Here is a 16700-nt window from a genome sequence, read left to right as displayed (position 1 = left end):
GCCCTCACCCTAAAGGCTCTTTGTTTGCAGGCTTACAGTTGGGTCCTCAGAATCACAGCCCATGCCCAAGCATCCACAGCCCTGCCCCGGCAGATGCCGTGCGTGGCTCCGAAGGAGAGTGGGGAGTGAGCCCTTCGGGGAGCCAGCTGCACACACCCCCAGCCAGGGGGAGTCAGGGTCCTGAACCCCGCCGCAGGGCAGCTGCTGCCTCCCGGCCCCCGGCCCTGGCTGCCACGGAGCCGAGCCCTTACCTCTTCCCTCCTGCGTGGCTCCTGGGGCAGCTCCTCACATGCTCCCCTGTGGCTGTCAGCAGGGCAGCCTGTCCATGGGGTCCCACGGTGCAGGCTGATGGCCGAGAGCAGCCTTGCCTCACCGGCCTCCCCCAGGCTCCGCCCGGGTCCGAGGAGTGTGCTCCCAGCCTGTGTTCACTGCCCGCGGGACGGGACCGGCGGCCGCCTCAGTGCGCGCTCTGCAGTCCAGGCTCGGGGTCCATCCTCGGGCCGCCTGCAGCAGCCTCACTTGAACTCCCAGCTCCTTTGTGGGGCCTTTCCATGCCGCCAGAGGAAACTGTGAGCACAGCCCGGCCCTGGTTGGCTGCGGGCGCTTCTCCCCACCCACCAGTGCAAGAGGATCCCCCAGGCCCCAGAAAGGCTCCGGGCCTCCCCTCGGCCCCAGACAGAGGCGGGCCGCCCGGTGATGTCACAGGAGCTCAGCCCAGCTGGCCCGGCCCCTCCCACCCGCTCGCCTTGGCGGCTTCGGCGGCCCCCTCCTTCCTTGGCACGGGCAGCCTGGCCGACTCCACGCCCCAAAGCCCAGGCAGCTCCCGGCGCTGTGCGGAGGCACAGGGCTTCCCCTTTGACTCCGGTAATGGCATTAGATCCGCTCCAGCTGTGCAGCAGCTGCGAGCCACAGGGAGCTGGCCCTCCCCTGGGGTCTCCCGGGCACTGCCCCACGGAGACCCAGCTCAGGGGCGGCTCCGTTCCCACAGTGTGTCCTTGTCGGCTGCCCTTCTCGGAGGCCTCCCTGTCATCTCGAACCCTGGAGGTTGTCAACGGGGAAGCTGGCGGGGTTCCTGTTGTGAGAGCTGGCAGGAGGCACTGGCTTAGGACAAGGGGACACACCGCTGAGAACACTGCCACTCCACTCCCCAGCCGAGAGGCCTGGACTGAGTCACTGTGTCTCTCTGGGCACCCGTGCAGACACCAGAACCCGAGCTAACTAACACCAGTGCTCGGCCCTAGGGCTGCAGCCGGATTCAGCCAGGACGTTGTGCCGGGGAGCCTCTGCTGTGTGATCCTGTTGGCCCTCCTAGGAAGGAACACTGGGTCCCATCAGAGTCCTTGGTGGGGAGCCTGCCACGGAGGTGGGGGCCTGGGGCTTCCCAGAGTCAGAATGAGAAAGGGGGCCGGACCCACACACCAAGAGTCCCTCTGCGTCATGGGCCCTGCCGGGCTGGTCAGAGGAGGGGACCCAGCCTGCTGCCCCGCCCTGCAGGGATGCTAAGCACACACAGGGGGGAAGCCCTAGGGCGTCGGGCTACGTCCCCCTCCCCCCCCCCCCGCTTGGTCAGCAGCATAGGGCATGCTGTTAAGGATCCTTTTAACAAAACGTTCGAGTGTCGACAGTGATGGTGCTTGGGTGCAGAGAGGATCTTGGGTAAGAGTCTGCACCTTGGGCACAGTGTGTCAGGGTCTGGTCCCTGGGCAGACAGCCCCACCAGCGCTTCCCCTCCTGTTTGTGGGGAGTGAACGTTTTTTCTTGAACCCCCTATTCAATTGCTTTGCTTTTCTCTGTCGGGGCCAGCCCATCTTAGAAGGTGGGCATTTGGGGTTGGCATTGTGGCACAGCAGGTTAAGCTACCACCTGCAGTGCCAGCATCCCATATGGGCTCTGGTTCGAGTCCCAGCTGCTCCATTTCTGATCTAGCTCTCTGTTTATGGCCTGGGAAAGCAGTGGAAGATGGCCCAAGTCCTTGGGTTCCTGCACCCACGTGGGAGACCTGGAAGGAGCTCCTGGCTCCTGGCTTTGGATCGGCGCAGCTCTCAGGATGAGGGTCCCAGTGGTCGTGGAAGGCTGGGGCCTGGAGAGCAGTGGAAGCGTAAAGGGCGGAGCTGACTGTGTTGTGTCTCTCCTCTGTGTGTGTGTGTGTGTGTGTACGCCCGTGTGGATGTCTGTTGGGAGCCTGCTTGTGGCCAGCACAGGAAGCTGAGGTCCTGTCCTCTGAGAGCTGGTGGTCGAGGGAGGATCTGGCCAGTGGAGCTGCCTGAGCTGGGCTGGGCAGTCAGGTCAGGTCGCTGATGAAGCTGTATTGGAGCTGGCGCCTGAGGATGGGGAGGAATTAGCAGGTGCAGAGAGTGCGGTTTGGCCGAGAAGAGTGTGTGAAGACCCCGCGGCAGGTGGCTTCTTCAAAGATGGCCCCAACGACTTCTCCCAGTCTGCCCCCCTCCCTTGAGTCTGGGAGAGTCAGTGACATGCAGAGGGCGGTGGGAGCAGCATGACCTGGCTCCCAAGGTCGACAGCTGCTGCCACCTTTGCTGGGGGCACTCTCTTCTGGGGGCCCCAAGCTGGAACCTCAGAAGTCGCTATGCAGGGGCCGTGTACAGAGGAGGCCCCAGCTGATGGCCGACACAGACCCCCAGACGTGGGAGGAAAGATGCCTCTGGTCTGGGTGGTTCCAGTCCAGGCCATCGGGTTCTGCCTCGCCACCCCCACCCCACCCAGCTACTGCGGGGCTCTCAGCTGCAGAATCTTCCGTGGGGCCCAGGCCTGGGGGAGCAGATGAGCCATCCCGCCGCTGCGTATCCAGATTCCCGGCCTGCAGAACTCGCGAGTGTAATCGGCCGGGTGCTTTTGGCTACTAAGGAGGAACTTGCTGCCTAGCGGTGGGAACCGGAAGGCGCCAAGGCAAGGGCCGCTGTTGGGCGCTCCTTAGAGTAGCCAGAGAGGGGATGAGGCCCTGTTAGAGAGCCGAGTAGGGAGCCCCTGAACGGCTGGAGCAGGACAGCGTGGACTCTGTCATCTGTAACAGGCCACGTCCACTGTTGAGTGGAGACTGGAGTGATGTGAGCCACAGGCCGGGGGGCCAGGAGCTGGTGAGAGAGGGTGGGGGCCGTGGACAATCCCAGGACTGTCCCATCCTCTGGGAGCAGGTGCAGCCCAGGCCCTTGGTTCCTAAAACAAACTTGTCTTCAGAACGCAAAGGTCGTGGGGAGGAGCAGCAGCGTGGCCTTGCCCTGCCCATCTGTGCCCCTCGGCAGCCCGCCGCACCACATACCTGGCTGGGGAGTCTGCGTCCGGCCATCACATTCTGGTTCTACCACACAGTGGCACCGGGGCTCACTCTTCTCACCAAACGGGAGTAATGCCAGGATGTACCTCATAGGAGTGATGTGAAGAGTCACCAAGATGTGACCCAGTAAGTGTGCAACACGCTGGCTAGCCGTGGCTCGGTCAGTGTTGGCCATCACGACTCTTACTGCCTCCCTCGCTGGGCCCTGAGCATTTTGAGGACGGGGGCGTCGTGTGGGGGCCTCATGGAGCCCCCCCTTTGTGTGAGGAGTGGATTCGTGAATGGCTGGGGAGGGTGAGGAGCTGCAAGTCCCTCAGACCCAGGCGCAAAAAACCAGGCGCTGCTAACCTTGGGAAGCTTTCCTGCCGAATGCTCTTGGGCGTTTTGCTCCCTTGCTTGTGAAGAGCGGTGGTACAGTCACTGCTCAGGGTTAGTGTGAGGGTCGAGTGAGACAGCGCCCTGGAGCCCTTGGCACAACACGTGCTGTGCAGCACCCAGCGATTGCGGGAGAAGGGTGCTGTTCCGACACCTCCCCTCTCTCCCCCGGGCGTCTCCATCAACCTGCACCTGAGTCCTGGGTCTTGGATCCTGACTCCTTGAGGAGCCCCTTACCTGCCAGGTGGCGGGTGAGGACACAGGAGTCTTTGTTTTCCTCCTTACGGTTTTTTTTCCCTTCTACACCTTCTTATGGTTCTTAATCACAATAAAAAATGTGTGATGGTCAGTGATGGCAGGATGCAAGGGCTCTTCATGTACGACATACGTGCCACAGTGGATGTACGTGATCGCATGTGTTTTCATGTCTCATCACCTCCCTGACACGGTTTTGTTTTTCTATTGGAAATGTTGGGATGTTGTACTGAGATGCTGTGTATGTAGCAGGAGTGCGTGCGTGTGCACACGTGTGTACCTGTAGTGGGGGTAGGTATCATGTACCCTGGAGGGATGTGCTCAGGAGGGGCTGACACTGCTGGATGTTGCAACCTCCAGTCGCCATCATTTAAAACCTCACATATCTCAAATTGACTTTTTTTTTTTTTTTTTTTTTGACAGGCAGAGTGGACAGTGAGAGAGAGAGACAGAGGGAAAGGTCTTCCTTTTGCCGTTGGTTTACCCTCCAATGGCCGCCGCGGTAGGCACGCTGCGGCCGGCGCACCGCGCCGATCCGATGGCAGGAGCCAGGTACTTCTCCTGGTCTCCCATGGGGTGCAGGACCCAAGGACTTGGGCCATCCTCCACTGCACTCCCTGGCCACAGCAGAGAGCTGGCCTGGAAGAGGGGCAACCGGGACAGGATCGGTGCCCCGACCGGGACTAGAACCCGGTGTGCCGGCGCCGCAAGGCGGAGGATTAGCCTAGTGAGCCACGGCGCCGGCCTCAAATTGACTTTTAACCCCCCTGTCTGTCTATTGTCTTCTGACCAGCATGGTGTCTGATAAAAAGTCAACTGCCTTCCTTATCATTGTTCCTATATGCATAATCAATAATTTTTTCTTTTGGCTTCTTTTAAAATTTTTAAAAATTATTATTTTTAATTGATGTAAACATTCCATGTATCTGTGGGGTACCTTGGAGTGTTCTGATCCACGTATACACTGTACAATGTTCAAATCAGAGTAATCATATTCATCTCCTCAAACATTTATCACCAGAGAGAGGGAGAGACAAAGAGAAAAGTCTTCCATTCACTGGTTCACTCCCCAAATGGCTGCAGTGGCCAGAGCTGGGCCAATCTGAAGCCATGAGCCAGGAGCTTCTCCTTGGTCCTCCAAGCATGTGTGGGGGTCCAAGCCCTTGGGCCATCCTCCACTGCTTTCCCAGACTATCAGCAGAGAGCTGGATCGAAAGAGGAGCAGCCAGGACATGAACCTGCCCACAGATGGGTTGCCAGGGCCGCAGATGGAGGCTTAGCCTACTAGGCCACAGTGTCAGCCCCAAATATACTGCCTATTTAAAAAAAATACTTAATTTATTTAAAAGACAGAACAACAGGAGTTGGGGTGGGTGGGGTGGGGGAGATAGAGGTAGATAGATACCTTCCATCAGCTATCTTCCTCCTCAAATGTCCGCAACAGCCATGGCTGGGCCAGACTGAAGCCAGGAGCTTGGAACTCCATCTGGGTCTCCCATGTGGGTGGCAGGATGTGCTGCCTTCCAGGGTGCGTTAGGAAGAAGCTGGATCAGAAGCAGAGTACCTGAGATTCAAACCAGCAGTCCAGTATGGCATGTGGGTGTCCCAAGATTGCGATGCCGGTCCCTACTGCCGTTTCAAAAAGATCACTTGGTTTTTTGCTTAGTTGTTTGAGTTCCTTGTATATTCTGATTGTTAACCCTTGTCAGTTGAGCTGTAGCTCACAGATATTTTCTTCCTGCCATTCTGTAGCTTGTGTCTGCCCTATTTTGATTGTTTCCTTTGCTGTGGGGAAGCTTTTCAGTTGATGAAATATCATTTGTCTGTTCGTGCTTTTGTTTCCTGTGCTCATCTTTAAAAATTTTATTTATTTATTTATTTATTTATTTATTTATTTATTTGACAGGTAGAGTTGTAGACAGTGTGAGAGAGAGACAGACAGACAGAGAAAGGTCTTCCTTCCGCTGGTTCACTCCCCAAATGGCCGCTATGGCCGGTGTGCTGCACCGATCCGAAGCCAGGAGCCAGGTGCTTCCTCCTGGTCTCCCATGCAGGTGCAGGGCCCAAGGACCTAGACCATCCTCCACTGCCTTCCCGGGCCACAGCAGAGAGCTGGGCTGGAAGAGGAGCAGCCGGGACTAGAACCTGGCGCCCATATGGGATGCCAGTGCCGCAGGTGGAGGATTAGCCAAGTGAGCCAGGGCGCCGGCCCCCTTGTTTCCTGTGCTCTTGCGGTCTGATCCAAAGAAGCTGCATGTGTGTCACGAAGCATTTCTCCTATATTTTTCTTCTAGTAGTTTGAGAGTTTCCAGTCATACACTTGGGTTTTGCGTTTGTATTTTACGTGGTGAGCAATGTTGGTCAAGTTTATTCTCCTGCATGAAGATACCCAACTTTTCAAACATCGTTTCTCAAAAAGATTGTTCTTTTTCTCGTGCATGTTTTAGCACTTTTTTTTTAAAGGATTTATTTTATTTATTTGAAAGGCAGAGTGACAGAGACAGAAGGAGAGACAGAGAGGTTCATTCCCCAAATGGCTGCAATGGCCGGGGCTAGGCCAGGCCAAAGCCAGGAGCCTGGATCCCTGTCCTGGCCTCCCACAGGGGTGGCAGAGGCCCAAGCACTTGGGCCATGTTCTGCTGTTTTACCCTGTGTGTTCGCAAGGAGCTGGGTCCGACCAGAAGCAGAGCAGCGTCTGGTACTCGGATAGGAGACACTGCTGTCACAGGCAGGGGCTTAAACCCGCTGCGCCACAGCACTGGCTCCTGGTCTTCGCGCTTTTCATCCACGATCAGTTGGAGGCAGGTGCGCGTGTTGAAGCTCTCTCTTGTTCTGCAGTCCTTGCAGCGTATTTATAAGTCAGTACAATGCTTCCTGCTTGGTTCTTTTTGCTTAAAACTGCTTGGGCTATTCAGGATCTTCTGTGGTTCCACAGAGGTATTTAACAGTGCTTTTTTCCTTGTTCTATGAAAATGTCATTGATACTTTGATAGGATTGCATTGAATCTGTAGATTATTTCGGGCGGTTTGGGCATTTTAACAACCTAAAATCCTCCACTCCGTGAACGATGGGATGTCTTCCCATTTCTTTGTATCCTCCTCAGTTTCTTTAATTGGTGTTTTGCGGTTTTCATTATAGAGATCTTTCACTTCTTTGGCTAAACTTACTCCTAGGCTGATTTTTAGCAATCGGACTGGGATGTGACTGGGTTTTCTTTGCATTTATTCTGTGTGAGAGTCACTGAGCTTCTCGGTCCTGTGCGTTGATATTTTTCACCACATTTGAGAATGTGGAGGAAATTTTTGGCCATTGTTCTTTCAAATATTGCTTTAGGCTCAACTTTCTCTCCCTTTTTCTTCTTAAACTCCACGTCCTCACCCATTTGTTGTCGTCCCCAGGCCACGGAAGTGTCATTGGCTTATTTACATTTTTTTCTTCTCTCATGCTGCACTTGGGGTCATTTCTATTAAATGTCTCTATTAATCCTTTTTTCTACAGCATCTACTTGGTTGTTAATTTTTCAAGTCAGCTACTGTATTTCTTGGTTCTAGAATTTCCACTTGATTTATTTCTTACAGTTCCAGTTTCTCTTCTGGGATTCCCTATTCATTCATTCACTCACTCACTCATTCATTCATCCTCTCCTTCATTTCCTGAATGTCCTGTGCTTATGAGAGTGCTTCAGAAAGTTGAGGAAAATTTTAATTAAAAGCCTACATTGGTGCAAGATTTTTTTTTTAATTTATGCAGTTTTTTTCCATATTTTATTAGCTTGTTGAATACCCCTTGTATTTGTAATAACCATTTTTTAAAAGATTTATTTATTTGAAATCAGAGTCATAGAGAGCGAGGGAGACAGAGAGAGACAGAGAGAGACAGAGAGACAGAGAGAGAGAGAGAGAGAAATCTTCCATCCACTGGTTCACTCCCCAGATGACTGCAACAGCCATGGGTGGGCCAGGCTGAAGCCAGGAGCTTCTTCCTGGTCTCCTATGTGGATGGCAGGGGCCCAAGGACTTGGACCACCATTGCTGCTTTTCCCAGGTCATTAGCAGGGAGCTAGAATGGAAGTGGAGCAGCCAGGACATGAACTGGCGCTCATATGGGATGCCGGCGTTACAGGTGGCGGCTTCACCTGCTACACCACAACGCCTGCCCCATATCAAGCATCTTTAACTCCTTGTCTGCTGATTCCACCATCTGGGTCATCAGTGGTCTGATTTTATTGAGTTTTTTCCTCTTGACTAAGAGTCCCATGTTTCTGCTTCTCCACCTGTGTTCTGTAACTTCTCCCTGGTCGGGGCACTGCTGGTGGAGAGACTGTTTCACTGTCTTCCCCTGGTGAAGGCTGGGTTCTTCCCCGCAGGCAGCCGGTTAGACGACTTGGCTTCTTGACTTCGTTAGGTGGTTTTAGTTTGGTTTTGTCCGTGGTTGCAGGGCGTACCCCATGGTCATCGGCTTAACTTGCAAGACATTGCCTTTCTGGAGTTAACTCCAAAGCCTGAAGTGTTTACTAAGCTGCTTTAGCTTGGAAGGACTTGAACTCCAAACTCCATCCTCTGGGCGACCGCTGAGCCGTCTTCCTCCCGGCTTTCGCTGCCTGTTGTGCTCCTCCGAGCCTCCTTGGACACGTCTGCGGTGCCGGGGTTAGCTGAGGACTCGCAGGGAACAGCACAGTGATGCTGGGACTTCCCCTTCTGCTCTGTCCTCGACACTGCCCACCCCCGTCACGTCCACCCTGGAAGTCCAGCCTCCTCCGGGCTCCGCCGCGCGGAACTCTGCCGCCTTCTGTTTCAGTTCTGTTTTCCTGCGTTTCACCTTGAACCGGAAGCGCCCTTGTGTGCTTCCCTTCTTCCAAGGACCCCGTCTCCTCCGGTTTCCCTGCTGCAGGTTGTTGTCCGGTGCTGTCAGGCAGGTCTCTTCCCCTACAGTATTCTGAGTTCATCGCTGTTGTTGACCAGAGAGCCAGTTCTGTACAATCCACTCCTCTGTTTCAGGAACTGGGACTTCCCGCTTCCCAGTGGAACTTGTCCGCCCGCCCCGCGGCTCGTGCCCCCTGCTGCAGCTGTGGCTGCCATCAGCGTAGTTCTTAGTGCAGGATCCACTCTCCCGTGGGCGTTGTCAGTGAGATGCCAGCCCCTGGGGCTCATCGCAGTGTAGCCGGCCGGGCACTGGGAGCTGAGGCCGTGCCGTCCTCACAGGCCTTGCTGGAGCACCGGATACAGGCGCTGTGGTATGCGGGGCGTTGAGCTCAGCGCCTGATGGCTGTCATTCCGTTCTCCCAGAGCCCGGGAGGGGGCCGGGGGGGGGGGGGGCGGGGGCGGGCTGTCCCTGTCCCGTTTTACTTGCGAGGAGGCTGGAGCTTAGCGTGTGAACGTCCTAACCCCCAGTCCACCTAGCTGGGAAGTTAGTGGGACTAGGATTTCAGCCGTGGGTTTTGTCCCGAAAACGGATTGCATCTCTTCCGTTCTAGCACCCTTCCCTGTTGTCACATCTGTGGCATCAGGAGGCGTTGTGCAGGCGATGGGATGGCAGGCTTTCTGGGTAAGCCTTCGCCTCCCCTGGACCTGGGCCCTTGACGGCCGGTGACTGGTGGGGTTTGCGGGAGCGTGGCCGCGTAAGCCTCAGCTGCAGCGAGGTTGGCCCACGGCTGAGAGACAAAAAGGCAAAAGGCCTTCCTCTCCCGGTCAGCTGACCCTGGAGGGGCCTGCGGAGTGTCCGGTCAGCGTCAGGAAGCCCGCGGAGCTGCCAGGCGCCTCTGTCCACCCAGATGTAACAAACAGCTGCTCCCGGCTGAGAGCGCGCCAGCGGGTCCCCTCCCCTCCTGGAGGCGTGCAGTGCGGTCCTGTGACCCGCGGCCCGTGCCAGACCTGGGGCGGGGCGGGGGAGAGTGTTCTTGGCTCTGGCAAGGAGAAGGTAGGAGACTCGTGTCTGTGGGAGGTTCGGAGGCTGTGGTGCTGTCCAGTGTCGCAAAGGACACCGGGGACCACAGGACCACTGTGTCTGTGAAACAGCAGCCAAACAAGCCGATCCGGAAGTTGAGACGGGGTGCATGTTCGGCTGCAGGCCGCTGGGAGAGACCCCTGTGAGTGTCATCCCCTCTGAAGACAGAGTCCAGACAGCACGCCTCCTCCAGTATGGACGTCAGCTACCAGCCAGACACATCTGTTACTCAGTCAGCAAACCTTAGGGCGTGTCCACAAGTCTGTGGGGGAAATGGGATTAAAAGACAAGCCTTTTTTGGTGCAAAAAAAAAAATGTTTTTTTGAGAGGCTGGCATTGTTACGTAGCAGGTAAAGCCACTGACTGAGACACTGGCATCCCACTTCCAATCCAGATCCCAGCTAACGTGCCTGGGAAAAGCAGCAGAAGGTGGCCCTGAACTCACAAGGGAGACCTGGATGAAGGACTGGGCTCCTGGCTTCCACCTGGCGCAGTCCCAGCTGTTGCACCCACCTGGGGAGTGAACCAGTGGATGGAAGACCTCTCTCTGTCTCTCCTTCTCCCTCTGTAACCCTTTCAAATAAATCTTTAAAAAAATAATAATTGAAATTTCATGCATGGAAAATTCATTCTATGAAAACATTGCTGGATTTAAATTTTCTTTGCACAAAAAATAAATTTCTGTTAATTCCATTATTTTCCATGACCTTTTTGAAGCACCCTCATGTTTAGTAATCCCCATTTGAGCACAAGGGTCTGGGTTCCAGGTCCGTTTGCCCGTAGCCGTTTGCAGCCACCTTTCAGCTGGTTTTCCCTCGATCTTCTTGCAGTATTTCAAGGCACTCTGCTCTGGCCTCTTGCTATCTGGCTCCTGCTGTGGCTGGTGCTGGGGTCCTGTCCCCAAGCGGGGACTGTGGAGCTGCAAGACAAGAGCTTTTACTGTTGCCTGCCAGTTCTCCTTGTCTCTTCCTAACAAAAACTTCACGGACATTTCCCAAAGCTGTTGCCCAGCATACTGGTTTTTGTTGGTTTGTTTGTTTTCTTTTTAGCACTGTGGCTTCTGGAACATGGGACCTTTGTCCCAGTCAGGAGACAAGGAGCTGAGGACAGCGCTGTGGTCAGTGGGGAGGGAGCCCGGCCCCACTCTGCAGATACCTGCCAGCGCCTGCCAGCCCAGCAGTGGCCGCCCTGTTTATCTTTCCTGGGACCTGGGAGGCAGCTAAGCAGATAATGAGGGCTCTGGCCCCGATGACTGGGAGCTTCCCAGGAATGAGACTGGGCGGGGTCACAGGGCTGGCAGGGAGCTCTCTCCCACTAACTGGGTTGGGATTGGGGGCCTAGGGAGCACTCACATAGACGCAGCAGGGCATAAAAGCAGTGGGTGCAGGAGGCTTGCCTCAGCCCCGCCAGCCTCCAGACCACCCCAGGGCCCTCCTTTCCCCTTCTCTGGGTGGTGCTCGCCACGTCCTAGCTCTGAGGCCCCGAGACCCTGGAGGGCAGCGTCAGGCTCACCCTCTGTGCCGGATCTGCCCCGTGTGCGGCCCAGCTGCACCCCGGCCCCCTGTGCCCCCGTGGTTGCCCTTGCCTTGCCCCTGCAGGCGTCTGTGGGAAATGAGAGGGGGGGAGAGATACAGGGCAGGGGTATCGCCAGCTCCTCCCTCCAGAGTCATGGCCGTCTTCCACCTCCACCACTGTGAGTTTGACCTGTCCTCCCAAGTCTCATTTAAAAGCTGGAGATGGTGTTATCACCTGCCGGGGTGGCTGGAAGGAGTAGGTGAGTCTGTCGAGGCGTGAGTCTCTAGGGCCGTGTCTGGGACACAGTGACTGCTCACTGAATGCTGTTGGCGCTCTCTCCTTAGTAATTTAGAGCCCCACGATCTGAGGTCCAGTGGAGGTCATCAGTCACTTTGTATCTCTAGAACCCTTCTCTTTGGTTCCCCCCCACCAACAACTTTTTTTTTTTTTTTTTTTGACTGTCAGAGTTAGACAGAGAGAGAGAGACAGAGAGAAAGGTCTTCCTTTTGCCGTTGGTTCACCTTCCAATGGCTGCAGTGGCCGGTGCACTGCAGCCAGCGCATCGCGCTGATCCGAAGCCAGGAGCCAGGTGCTTCTCCTGGTCTCCCATGGGGTGCAGGGCCCAAGCACTTGGGCCATCCTCCTCTGCCTTCTCGGGCCACAGCAGAGAGCTGGCCTGGAAGAGGGGCAACCGGGACAGAATCCGGCGCCCCAACCGGGACTAGAACCCGGTGTGCCGGCGCCACAGGCAGAGGATTAGCTAAGTGAGCTGCGGCGCCGGCCCAGAATTCAGTTCTGGGATGGAGAAACCTAAACTCTCCAGGTGCCAGGGACCAAGACGTCTCAGAGCACTGAGTTGGCTGGAAAGCTGCAAGGTTGGCTCTGTAAACATGCGATGTCGAGAAGCTGTGTGGCTTCTGCACACACGGGCACCCTGGCCTCTGTACACCTTGGCGACTCTGCCGTCCCGAGCGCACGGAGTGGACTGCAGGCTGTCTGTGGGAGGGCACGGCTGATGGCCCCGCAAAGCCCAGGCAGCTGTGTCTACTGCTGTGTGTTCCTGCTTTTCCCTCTCCGGCAGCCAACACCTTCCCTTCCCAGCCCTTTGCCCCGCTCCTGATTGGTTGCTTCTCCCCCGCGGGGGTCCCAGAAATCTGACAAAGGTGTCGGAGAGTGAGAGCGGCCAGGCACCGACCCGGTATGAAAGGCTCCCCCATGAAGGACGCCCCTGACGCTCAGTGTCTGCACACGTTGCGTCCACTGTGGGCCCTGCGAGGCCTCGAGGCCGCAAGGTCGCTGCTGTTCCGTTGTGCTCGCTGTGTGCCCACACGGAGGGAGGCCGTCTGTAGGGGTTAGTTCACTGAATCTTCCAAACAGCGAGGGTGAACCGATGCTGTGGCACAGCGGGTGGAGCCGCTGCCTGCACTCCTAGCATCCCATAGGGGCGCCAGTTCCAGTCCTGGCTGCTCCACTTCCGATCCAGCTTCCTGCTAGTGATCCTGGGAAAGCAGTGGAGAATGGCCTACGTGATTGGGCCCCTGCACCCATGTGGGAGACCCAGAAGCTCCTGGCTCCTGGCTTTGGACTGGCCCAGCTCCAGCTGTTGTGGCCATTTGGGGAGCAAACCAGTGGATGTAAGATCACTCTGTTCCTGTCTCTCGCTCTCTGTGTCTCTGTAACTCTGCCTTTCAAATAAATAAATAAATCTTTAAGAAAGAAAGGGAAAAGCAGCAAGGTGTTACCACTGTCCTCTGTCCTGACCGATGAGGCTGCTCGGGCTGAGAGAGGCTGGGGAGCCAGCATCCATGCAGCCAGTAAGCGTGAGGCCAGGATTTGGCTCTGGGCTTGTTGGACTCCTCCTCTCCATCCAGGATGATGCTGTTCGTGCCGAGTGAGTGTGAAGGTTCTCTGAGGTGTTGTGTGCCTGACCCAGCATCGGGTCCCTTGTGTTCATGGCTGCAGCCCGTCCCAGGTCAGTGGCACCCAGATTTAGGGCTTCAGACGCTACCCGGGCTCATCGGAGCGCAGTTGGCCGGGCCCCGCCCACAGCTTCTCGTTCGGTAGGTCTGGCGTGCCCAGGACGTTGCACTCAGGGCCATGTGAGGCCCACACTGTGGGAACTGCGGCACGTGCCGCTCCAGTATCCAGCACAGGAAGGGCCATTCGGCTTTTCCCAGCCTGTCCCGAGGAGCTGGGCATCATCTTCTGTCCTCCTTGTGTGGCTGACCCTGCGGAAGTGGGCACCAGGGTCCTCTCCACCGATGTCACCGACTGCTTGCACATTACAGGACAGGAGACAGGTGGATAAGAAATTACATCTGTAAATTATCTAAGAGCAACAACAAAAACCACCCCCACCCCCGCCCCCAGGTCACAGCATCGTGTGTGGGTCCCTGGTGCCCAGCACAGGGCCTGACGCACATGCACGGTGCTGTTGGGTGAAAAAGGGCCTGGTGGCCCAGTGGCAGGTGCCGGCGTATGAGTCCTTTATTTGCCTTCACTGTCCTGTGGCCAGTGCAGGTGTGGGCTCAGACCCAGGCTGCCTCTCTACGCTTCAGCGTCCTCGTCTATAAAGCAGGACTTAAAAGCGCTTTCGCCTCGCAGAGACCTGGCGACCACAGAGGACAGCTGTGGGCCAGGTCCCTAACCGTGTGGCCTGCCCACGGTACGCACTGACTCTGTTCCCCTCACATCCTCAGAGGGGCCTGTGGGGAGCTTGACCCCAGGAGGAGCTGGGCACAGGGAGAGCTCGACACCCGGAAATCAAGAGCAGCCAGGCAGGGTCAGCTGTGCTGCGGGGGTCCTGCCTGGCCACACGTGGGTGCCCTCAGCCTTCAGCTGTGTGGCACAGACCCAGCTGCCTCTGACTGCCGTCCCGAGCTCAGGAGGTGACTCAGGGGTGACGTTTCCCCCTCTGCAGAGCCAACTTTGCCCGCAAACGTCACCCCCTTTCTGCTAGCTGCCGGGCTGGGGCTGTGTTGGGTGCGGTGGACCCAGGAGGGATGAGCCCCTGCCCTGCCACCCGCCTGCCCCTGCCTGCCCTCACCTTCCTTCCTCTGCCAGGCCCTCTCTGGGCAGCCCCGGGCCTTGGCACTATCAGAGAGGCTCCCAACACCTCGAAATCCACCCTGCGGGGAGCCCCCCACCCCCTCTGGCGTCCTGGTTTCCATGTGTGCAGAAGCGTTTGGTAAACAGAATGCTTTAGCAGTGACTTGCTGGAAGGGGCAAGTCCCAGCTGACGCCCCAGACGCTCAGCCTATTTTGGGCCCGGTCTCTCCCCCACTGAGGTTGTGGTCAGAGTGTCATCTGGGGCGCCCAGCCCCCGCTGCGGGGGTCAGAGAGACGACAGAGCCGGTTCCAAGCCCCCTTCCTGCTTGAGCCTGGACCCAGCCGGGCCGCCTCCCCTGCCCCCTGCGCGGCAGAGCTGGGGCCTGGTGTCCTATGATTTGCTCTTGTCCCACTCCCCCCCCACAGAGGAGCTTCACTTAAGAAAACAAGCATTCACGGCCGCCGTCCAGCTCCGATAGGCGCCAGGAGGCAGCTGCCGGCTCCTGCCTGCCCGCCTGCCCGGGCTGGGCGGGCCGCCCACCCCCCACACACGGTGGGGTCTCTCCTCCTTGCTGTCTCTTTTTTTTTTTTTTTTAAGACCCGCGGTCTCTTGTGGTTGCTGGACTAACTGCAACTTAAATGTGGATTCAGAACGCTGTACTAATAAGCAGAAGATACGTAGACTCCTGGAGCTAAAAGAGCACCACTCATTCAACAAGAAGCCACGTGCCGGGTCTGCCACGTGCCTGGCGCCGTGCTAGGCCCTTCTGCAGGCCGGGAGCAGCCCAGAGCACGATGAGCTGGCGGCTGGGACCCCCGTCCCCCTCCCCAGGAGCCCTTTCCTTACCTTTGCTTGGCCCCAGGGTCTGGGGATGCCTGTCAGTAGCAACAGCAGCTGTGTGCCCCGTGAGGCTGCTGGTTACGCTGTGTCAGAGACGTGTGAAGCCCTTCCTCGCCTCCCTCTGCCTGCCCGTCAGCAGATGAGGAAGCCGAGCACCGGAAAAGTCAGAAGTCTTGCCCAGGACCTCAGAGCCGGGTCCTGTTTCCACATCTTACTCGGATCGTCCTCCTTCCCTCCTTCCCTCCCTCCCTCCCTCCCTCTCCCCCTCTCTCTCTGTCTCTCTCTTTCTTTCTTTCTTATTTATTTATTTATCTGAAAGAGTTACAGAGAGGCAGAGCAGAGAGAGAGAAGTCTTTTATCCACTTGTTCACTCCCCAGATGATCACAACAGCCAGGGCTGGGCCAGGTTGAAGCCAGGAGCCAGGAGCTTCTTCCGGGTCTCCCACGTGGTGCAGGGGCCCAAGCACTTGGGCCATCTTCTACTGCTTTCCCAGGTGCATTCGCAGGGAGCTGGATCGATCGGAAGTGGAGCAACCAGGATTCGAACCAGCGCCCATATGGGATGCTGGTGCCGCAGGTGGCAGCTTAACCCACTGTGCCATGGTGCTGGCCCCTGGATCTTCATTTCTTTACCATTACAATATATACCATCTTGGTGGAACACACTTCTATGTCAAGGTCAAATAACTGTCCTGACCCTTTCTTGGGAAAAGCCTGTCGCCGGCTGTGCTTCTGGACATGAGAGTAATTACATCGTGCTGGTCACAACAAAACCAAGGGGGTGGTTACTGCCCAGCCCTGGGCCAGACCCCCCCTCCATCCCCAAGATGGTGCTGTGCAGGAGAGAGGGTCCTTGGGCTTGTAGCAGGTGTGGTACTGAGATGAAACAGGTACGTCTCCCACAGGGCGCCTTGGCCTCCGCTACTTCAGGGCTCATGAGGGAGCCCCCTAGGGCTGAGAATAGGGGGCCAAGTCCTTTCAGTCCCCTCCCCTCTCTGGGGAGGAGGAGGAGGAGGACTGACTTGTTGGGGTAGTCTGGTGCAGATACTTTTGAAGGAGGGAGCCTGCAGAGTCACAAGGATTTGAGAGGACGTGGGCATTTGGAATGAGGTGGGCTCCATCCTCCCGTTCAGTTCTCTGTGGCCCTTGCTGGATGCCGAGAACCGCCCCAGAATCTACTGTGGCTGCGTGTGAAGGGGCATAGAGGCTGGCAGAGGGGCGGGGGCTGCAGCTACACCGGCTGCCCTGCACCAGGCAGGGGGACACCCACCCAGACAAGGGGTGAGGGACCTGTGCCCCTTGCAGCGGGGGACAGAGACGTGGCTGCCCTTCGGCCACGGAGGGGTCAGGACAAAGCTGAAGACATGGGCCCTGGAGAGCCAGATCGCCACCAGCTGGCCAGCTGCCTCGGAGGGAACCAGACGAGACTGGGG

At 57.0% G+C, this 16700-nt stretch overlaps 2 protein-coding genes across 7 annotated transcripts in view; one reads left to right on the top strand and one right to left on the bottom strand.

Moving 5' to 3' along the window:
* The window catches only part of ANGPTL2 (angiopoietin like 2), a 29268-nt gene extending 28610 nt beyond the window's left edge, over positions 1-658 (bottom strand). Inside the window, exon 1 of the mRNA XM_062207524.1 lies at positions 252-658. The gene's annotated coding sequence lies outside the window, so the exon portion shown is untranslated. The remainder of the gene's footprint in view (positions 1-251) is intronic.
* RALGPS1 (Ral GEF with PH domain and SH3 binding motif 1) overlaps positions 1-16700 on the top strand; it is a 260164-nt gene that overhangs the window by 177033 nt on the left and 66431 nt on the right. The gene's annotated exons all lie outside the window — the stretch shown is intronic.

This window comes from Lepus europaeus, chromosome 12 (genome assembly GCF_033115175.1).
Source record: "Lepus europaeus isolate LE1 chromosome 12, mLepTim1.pri, whole genome shotgun sequence".
In the NCBI taxonomy this organism is placed as follows: domain Eukaryota; kingdom Metazoa; phylum Chordata; class Mammalia; order Lagomorpha; family Leporidae; genus Lepus; species Lepus europaeus.
The sequence above is the reverse complement of the archived record's forward strand: the minus strand, read 5'-3'. Positions and strand labels throughout refer to the sequence as shown.